Raw genomic sequence first — 8,788 nt, forward strand, 5'->3', positions numbered from 1 at the left:
ACGAGAAGATCTACATATTTCTCATGGTTGTACATATGGATATGTGTGTTGTGATTTAAGACGTTGTTTAATTATTCCTCTAGCCAGCGTGGTTTTTCTGGATCTCTCGCGTCTTGCTGTGGTAGCATCATCTTCGCCATCGTTCATCTTGGCCTTCTCTCCATGGTCCTACTGTAGTTAAGCCGTCATGGCGCGCACACTGATCGGGTTCTTCTCCTCTGTTCTCTAGCACCAACGGGGTCGATCATCTTGGCCTCCTCACGCTACGTTAAAGTGGGTCGTGGCCCATTAAGCGCTCCTCTTCCAGCTTGCTCTCTGGTCTTCGCTCGCTCGTGGGTTCGCTCGCTCGCTAGGCTCATCGCTGCTCGCTCAGGTCTTCGTGGTTGACTGCCCTGTTGACTCTCCGAATTTCTTTTTCAAAAAAAATCATAAAAAATCGGAAAAACAAAAAAAGCCTCACCAAATTGGAAGAAAGTTGGGAATTTTGAAAAAGGTTCATCAATTTTTAAGAAATTCCAAGAATTTGAAAAAAAAGTTCATTGATTTTGAAGGAAAGTTGAAAAAAGTTCATGGAGTTTGAAAAAAAGTTCATCGAGTTTCAAAAAAGTTCATCAAAGTTGAAAAAAGTTCATGGAGTTTGAAAAAAAGTTCATCGAGCTTCAAAAAAGTTCATCAAAGTTGAAAAAAGTTCATGGAGTTTGAAAAAAAGTTCATCGAGCTTCAAAAAAGTTCATCAAAGTTGAAAAAAGTTCATGGAGTTTGAAAAAAAGTTCATCGAGCTTCAAAAAAGTTCATCAAAGTTGAAAAAAGTTCATGGAGTTTGAAAAAAAGTTCATCGAGTTTCAAAAAAGCTCATTGAGCTTCAAAAACTTTCATTGAGTTTGAAAAAAGTTCATCAAATTTGAGAAAAAAGTGCACCGAGTTTGAAAAATTCATCGAGATTGAAAAAAAGTTCACCGAGTTTGAAAAAAGTTCATCGAATTTGAAAAATAAGTGCATCGACTATCGAAAAAGTTCATCGAGATTGAAAAAATGTTCATCGAGTTTGAAGAAAGTTCAGTGATTTTGAGAAAAAGTTCACGAAATTTGAAATATACCGTTCATCAAATTTGGGAAAAAGTTCATCGTTTTTGCATCAAGCCAGGAAGAAAGAAAAAAAGAAAAAGGAAAGAAGAAAAACCGAAAATGGAAAAAGGAAAGATGAAAAATACAAGAATGAAATAACCAGAAAGATGAATGTAACCGCATTGGGTGTGGTGGTGTGGTGGCTAGTGCGGTGTACTGCGACGCAGGAGTTTGTGTCTTCGAATCCCAGTTCACCAGCTTTTTGCTTCATGTTTTCAAAATCAGAAAGAAGGTAAAAAGGCCGGCCCATATAGCATCGATGGAGACCGGGGGGTATGCGCCCTCTACGAAATGGCCTATAAGCGCCGAATAGGATTTGGCGGGTGCGGCTGTGTATCGGTTGTTGCGAACATCATCACATGTGGTCGTAGTACCTCATAAATGGGCCGGTCCAGTGTGCAGGAGAAGAACAGTCTCCCTAGCACACAACTTTTTCTTGTTTGTTTTATTGCTTTTATTTTAACTAGCAAACATGCCCGTGCATTGCACCGGAAAAAAAAACAATCACACCTCTAATGACTCAAGACCTCCCAGTCCAGCTCATATTTTCACAAGAGACCGCTTGGTTCCAAATGTATAATACATGTATACTATTAGCATGGGGTGGCGTCTCTTTTCTTTATGCAAAAATCAAAATCTAACTGGACATGTCGTACTCTTTATTTTTATAGCAAACATGTCGTACGTTGCACCAGTGCATAAATATCTAATAAAAAGGGATGTGCATTGCAATAATTAATGGGGTAATAATGTCTCTGTCCCTTCGGTCATCTCCTGAGTCCTCCATGTAACCATGTTGATGCTCTCGATCTCCTGGAGCTAGCGTGTAGTATTAGGGTTTGATGCAAGTAGAGAAGTGATAGAGATAGAGATTATTTATTCCTCCTACTTCACTTTATACCATATACCTACGGATAGAAATTAGGTCAATGCAATATCTGTTTTTCTTTGAAGAAGCATAATAAATGATGTGTCGCAGCATGTTGTAGTAAGAGCTGTGCAACTGAGATTGATTTTTCGCATTTGCTTAATCTAGACATACCAGCTGGATATATTTTTTCATAAGTTGAAGGGGTACATATAGCAATGTTTCATACTGTGAGTTTAATTAATCAAAAATGTGTGTTCAATGTACGCATGCATCCCGTAAGACACATAGAGTACCTTAAATTGTAGAGAAGGCTTCGGTGAATATACCTGGAGTCCATAAGCACCTTCGCTTCCGGATGGTACTCATCAAAACCTAGTCGAGGAAAAGGCCGAGGTTGGAGATGTACCGCCCCACGCCTCTTAATGACCAGGACCAACGCGTAGCAGTTTAGTTTAGGGTTGCGTGAGGCCTAGCCTCCGCATATCTCGTATATATATAAGACCAACAATACAGAGTTATGTTACAATACGACACTGTTTCCAACACACTCCCTCAATCTGAACCACTACTACATACAAGGTTCAGATTGGACCGGAAACGTTCTAACATCTGTCGTGTGGCCGGTTTAGTAAATACATCAGCCAGTTGGTCATTAGTCGAGATAAACCTGACATCTAAAACACCAGAAGCAACGCGCTCACGCACAAAATGAAAATCTATCTCTATGTGCTTGGTTCTTGCGTGAAAGACTGGGTTTGCCGTCAGGTATGTAGCCCCAAGATTATCACACCACAGAATGGCGGTACGCTGCTTGAAAACCCCAAGCTCCTTGAGTAAGATCTCCACCCAGATTGCTTCAGCTGCTCCATTAGCTAAAGCTTTGTACTCTGCCTCCGTACTTGATCTGGAGACAGTTGGTTGTTTCTTGGAACTCCATGAGACAAGATTGGAGCCAACAAACACAGCAAAACCACTAGTGGAATGGCAGTCATCAACGCATCCAGCCCAATCAGCATCCGTGAAAATACTGATACCAGTGGAAGGAGATTTACGAATCCTCAATCCCGTACTCAAAGTCCCTTTGACATAACGCAATATACACTTGACAGCTTCCCAATGCTCATTAGTTGGTTGTGATAGATACTGGCAAACCTTGTTGACTACAAAGGACAGGTCGGGACGAGTGAGCGTTAAATACTGAAGTCCTCCAACAATGTTGCGATATCGAGTGGCATCCTCAACACCCAAAGGGGTGCGGACCTCACGAGCCAGGTGCTCAGTGGCAGATAATGGTGTAGAGATAGGCCTACAATTCTCCATACTCACACGATGAAGAAGATCAAGTGCATACTTTCTTTGTCACATCCCTAGCTTCTGGCATTGCACTAGTACTAGCCTTTGGTGATGCATCATGTTTACTTTTACAGAAAGTTGAAATGGGGATTGTCCAAACCCTAGCATTTTAAGAATTCACCAGGTTCACCTAAAATATTTTCAGTCAATCCAAGTGGCTTTCAAAAATGTTCATCATCTTTGGAAAAATGCTGGAAACAGTAACCAGAGATGATGCACATTTTTCCATGTCATTTTGGATCTTTGAACTAATATATATTGTATTTGAGTTGGAGCAAATATATGTTATATATATTTTTAATGCTTCAATAATTCTGATATTTTGTGAGGGGCTCTAGAATATTACTTTCAGTCCCTGCAAAAATTATTGGAAGAAACAAAAATGATTTAGTGTTTGAACTAAATCAAAAACAGATTGAAACAAATAGAAAACAATGATTAAAAAAAATAAAACAGAGCAAAAATAAAAAGGGAGACGGCCACCTGGGCCACTTACCTGCTTACCTGCCCGGCCCAGCTCCTCCCGCTGGCCCAGCCCGCCACCGCTACCCCCCCTGTCGTCTTCTTCCCTCGCCAGAAGGACGCGGGCACGCGCCCGGCGCGCGCGGCCACGCGCCCCGGCCACCTCCTCCCTGCCTGGCTGCCTCCTCCTCTCCTGGTTCCCTCCCGCGACGCCACGCAGCCCCTCGGACCCCTCTCACTCTTCCTCGAGGCCCCGCCCCTCTGCTCTTTCTCTCTCGCCCGAACCCGAACACAGCCGTCGCCACCGACGCCGTTCGCCGCGGCCACCATCCCCCTCTCGCCTCCCCGACGCCTCCCAGAGCTCCGCAAGTCCTCCCTCGTCCTCCTCGTCGTCTCACGCGACCAGAAGAGCCCCGGAACGCCGCCCCCGACGTTTTCCCCCTCGCCGGCCGCCGAGGATCTTCTCCGTCGAATTCGGCCACTCCGGCGCGCCCCCGAGCTCGCTGACCCTCCCTGCACGATCCCCGTGAGTCCCTGCTCCGTTTCCCCCTAACCCCAAGCTCGATTTCGAGCTCTAGCCGCCCCCTCTACCGGAGCCGAGACGCTCCGCCGCACGGGCTCGTCGCCGGTGAAGCTCCGGTGACCTTTTGGTCCCACGCCTGCGTCCGTTGCACTCGTTGCGTCCCGTAGAGTAAAACTAGCGCGACCACCGTCTTGTTTGCACACCACAGCGCCGGTCCCGCGAACACCCGAGCTCCGGCAGCCGCAAAAGAGGTCGCCGCCGGCAGCTCCGGCCACCCCAGCCTCCGCCACCGCCACCGTTGGATGCGCCACTCCACCCTCTCCCCGTAGCTGCTCCCTGCGCGCCAAAAAAGCCCCTATAGTGGGTTTCCAACGCGCACCACCGCGTCTGGCCTCGCCGGCGTCAAGCCGCCGGTGGGTCTGACCACGTTGACCACGGCGGGACACACCCCCCCCCTCTGGGTCGATGACAGGTGGGGCCAGCCCCCCCTGTTAATTAGTTTAGTTATTTTATTTTAACTACCCCCCCTCTGCTGACACTGACAGGTGGGCCCCCGCCATCAGGTGATTAGCTTAAGCTAATCACCACCTAATCTAACCCCAGAGCCACTGACTTGTGGGCCCTAGTGCCCTAATCCTTAATTAAACTAAAATAAACCCCCCTGTTAACCTGTGACGCTGACTAATGGCACCCCCTGGTCAGGTTTGACCCGGGGCAGCCCTGTTGACTTGCTGATGCAAGCATGACGCACTGCTGATGTCATAACTCATTTTCTGGATTTAATTTAATTCTGAAATTCCAGAAAATGCCTAAAACTTCTAAAATTCATAGAAATTCAACCGTAACTCCAAATTAAATAATTTATATATGAAAAATTATCAGAAAAATTCAAGGAATCCATCTGTACCATTTTCATGCATGTTAGAACAACTTATCACTACTGTTTAGGGCAAATGAAGTAAATGGCATTTGAATAATCACATATGGAGTTTAAATTTGAATCTTGTATTCAAACCAACCCCATTTAACTTGTTGCTAGTTGCATTAGCTCAAAACACCAGCATGTTGCCATGTCATAGCATGCATCATATTGTGCATTGCATTGATTGTGTTCCTTTCTGTGTTGCCGGTATTTGTCCCCTCTCGATAGACGTGATACCGATGATGTGATCGTTGACACCGATGAAGACTCAATGTTATCTTCAGAAGTGCCAGGCAAGCAAAACCCCCTTGTTCATTCCGATAAAATCCCACTCTCTCGCTCCTGCTCTCTTTTACTGCATTAGGACAACATCGATTCATCTGTTACTTGCTGCGGTAGCTGAACCCCTTTATCCTTTGCATGACCTGTCATTCCACAGTAAATAGATGAAACCCACTAGCATGAGTAGGAGTTGTTTGAGCCCTGCTGTGCCTACTCATTCATGCTTGTTTGTCATGCCTGCTACTGCTTAGAGTTGAGTCGGGTCTGATTCATCGGGGATGAATCAGAGGTGTGTGAACATGTCCTACGGTGCGTGAGCTAAGCGTGTGAACACGATTTGGTAAAGGTAGCGGTGAGAGGCCATGTAGGAGTACATGGTGGGTTGTCTCATTGCAGCCGTCCTCAGGAACTGAGTTCTGTGTTTGTGATCCATGATTCAGCTACTACCACGCATTGGGCCCGAAACCAATGGACCCTCTCGGCTTCTTAATCACCCTTGTCCTCTGTCCAGGAGTTGCAAGTAGTTTCTGGTGTTTGTAGTATGCTGGAGGCCGTGGACAGCGCTGACCGTAGGGGTGGGCTGTGATGCGGTAGGCACGTGGCACGGTGTACCGGGCGCCCGTTTGGTGTCTCGGGAACCCTGTTCACATCGTTTGGGGCTGTGAGCGAAACTCCGGCCGGATCTCCTCATGGATGGAACCCGAATAGGCGATAAACCTGGACTAGAGACTCGAGTGTTTAGGCAGGCCGTGGCTGACACCCACGTTGGGCTTCCGCTTGAAGGTTGCCGAGTACATGTCGTGTAAACGGCGGTAAGTGGTGAGAGCGTGTGTGAAGAAGTACACCCCTGCAGGGTTAACATCATCTATTCGAATAGCCGTGTCCGCGGAAAAGGACTTCTGGGTTGCTTATATCAGTTCATAGACAAGTGAAAGTGGATACTCTAAAATACGCAAGATAAGTGTGAGTGCTATGGATGGCGTTCTCGTAGGGAGACGGGAGCGGATCCATAGTGGTGTATTGATATGGTGAATATGTGGACTCGTGTGCGCCACCTCAAAAGAGTCGCTTGCAGTCGTAGTTTAGGATAGCCACCGAGTCAAAGCTGGCTTGCTGCAGTCAAACTCCACCATCCCCTTGTTGATAATGATGCATATGTAGTTAGTTCTGATGTAAGTCTTGCTGGGTACATTTGTACTCACGTTTGCCTATTTTATGTTTTTGCAGAGAGACTTCGGTCGCACTAGTAGTCCGCGTGGACTTCGACGTTTAGCTTGTTACCTCAGCTACGATCTTGTGCCCTCGGCAGGATCTGGTAGATAGTCAGGCTTCTCAGCCTTTTTCATTTATAGATGTCTGTACCCAGACATGATAGCTTCCGCTTGTGCTGTGACTTGTATGCTCTGAGTGTTGGGTCATGAGACCCCTGTTTGTAATATCTCGCTCCTCGGAGCCTATTGAATAGACTACCTGAGTCATAGAGTCATGTTGTGATGCCATGTTGTATTTGCACATATCGAGCATATTGTGTATATGTTATTGAAATGCTTGGTATGTGTGGGATCTGACCATCTAGTTGTTTATCTTTAGTAGCATCTCTTACCGGGAAATGTCTCCTAGTGTTTCCACCGAGCCATGGTAGCTCGCTACTGCTCTGGAACACTTAGGCTGGCCGGCATGTGTCCTTCTTCGTTCCTGTGTCTGTCCCTTCGGGGAAATGTCACGCTTTGAGTACCGAAGTCCTGTTAGCCCGCTACAGCCCGGTTTACCGGAGTCCTGCTAGCCCAGTGCTACAGCCCGGACCCACTTGCTGATGACCGACACGTTCGAAGCTGGGTCATGGATGCCTGTCCCTGTAAGTCTGTGCCACTTTGGGTTTACGACTAGCCATGTCAGCCCGGGCTCCTTATCATATGGATGCTAGCGACACTGTCATATACGTGTGCCAAAAGGCGCAAACGGTCCCGGGCAAAGGTAAGGCGACACCCGTGGGAATACCGTGCGTGAGGCCGCAAAGTGGTATGAGGTGTTACATGCTAGATCGATGTGGCATTGAGTCGGGGTCCTGACAGCGCTGGTATCAGAGCTTGACTGCCTGTAGGATTACCAAGCCAAACTGGTCGAAGTTGAGTCTAGAAATTCTTTAGTTATATAAGGGAATTGATTGTGGGATGGAACGTAAGGCTCTTTTTACTCCTTATACCTCATGCCCTTCTGATCTGAGTCATCTTATCTTTCCTGCGGGGATTAAGAACTAGGCTATCTCTTCTTTCTATTAGGATCACGTGTTATGAATCAGTAGACTTATAAGATTGTTGGATTTAAGTCTCAGTTCAGTTCCTACTACTTCCGTATGTTAATTGTTGATCTCGAGACCTTGATATTGTGCTTCTGAGTGGTTATGCCACCATTTTTGTGAATGTCTCAAATCTTTTCTGAGCATTTACAGCCGTTATGCTGTCCGAGTCATCCCAGGTTTCTAAATAGTCGGATGCATTTGCAAATCCCTTCCTCCTGTTTCCTATGTGCTTTTGGTCAGATTAACCACACTAATCGGTGTGTTGAGGTAATTATTGCCTCGCCATATATGTTGGAATTATTGTTATGACCCTAAGTGCTTAGGGGATCATCTAGTGGTCTAGCCATGATTTGTGTCCTAGTGTGAAGATTCTGGCCTTTATTCTCAGAAGCATCCCGTGATGCTACTTAGTAGTAGGTATTCCACTCCTGGGTTCTGAACCCGAGATTCACTCTACCTACTTCATGTTGATAGTAATTGCTAGTGCCTTTAGGATATTAGTAACCTTTGCGATAGTCCTTGAAGTTCGTGGTATCTTCTTCTTCCAAATACCATGAACTACTTATGGCAGATGTTTATTGGATCAAAAAAAGAATCACAATTAGAGTACTCTTGAGGAGTTCTCCATTCATAATCGTGACCCTGCCAGTTCTACCTTTCTGCATGGGTTATCCGGAAGAAATATGTTGAACTTCGTTCGACATGCTAAACCATGCATCCACAACTCAGAAAATTATATGTTCCTTTGAGTTGTTCTCTTTAGTTGCATTCTGACCCTCGTCTATCAATTGATAGTCAAGAGTATGCGTGCGTTCGTTTATCGATGCCTATTACTCTTGTGGTCCGTCAAGCCATTCTATCGCATAATGACTAGGAGAAACAAACTCCAGTACCTCTTCCATATCCAGGATTGAGTCAAAGAAGTTGTGCTCCGCAGATCAAATTGCTAAT

Source organism: Triticum dicoccoides, chromosome 7B, assembly GCF_002162155.2.
Source record: "Triticum dicoccoides isolate Atlit2015 ecotype Zavitan chromosome 7B, WEW_v2.0, whole genome shotgun sequence".
Classification (NCBI taxonomy): Eukaryota; Viridiplantae; Streptophyta; class Magnoliopsida; order Poales; family Poaceae; genus Triticum; species Triticum dicoccoides.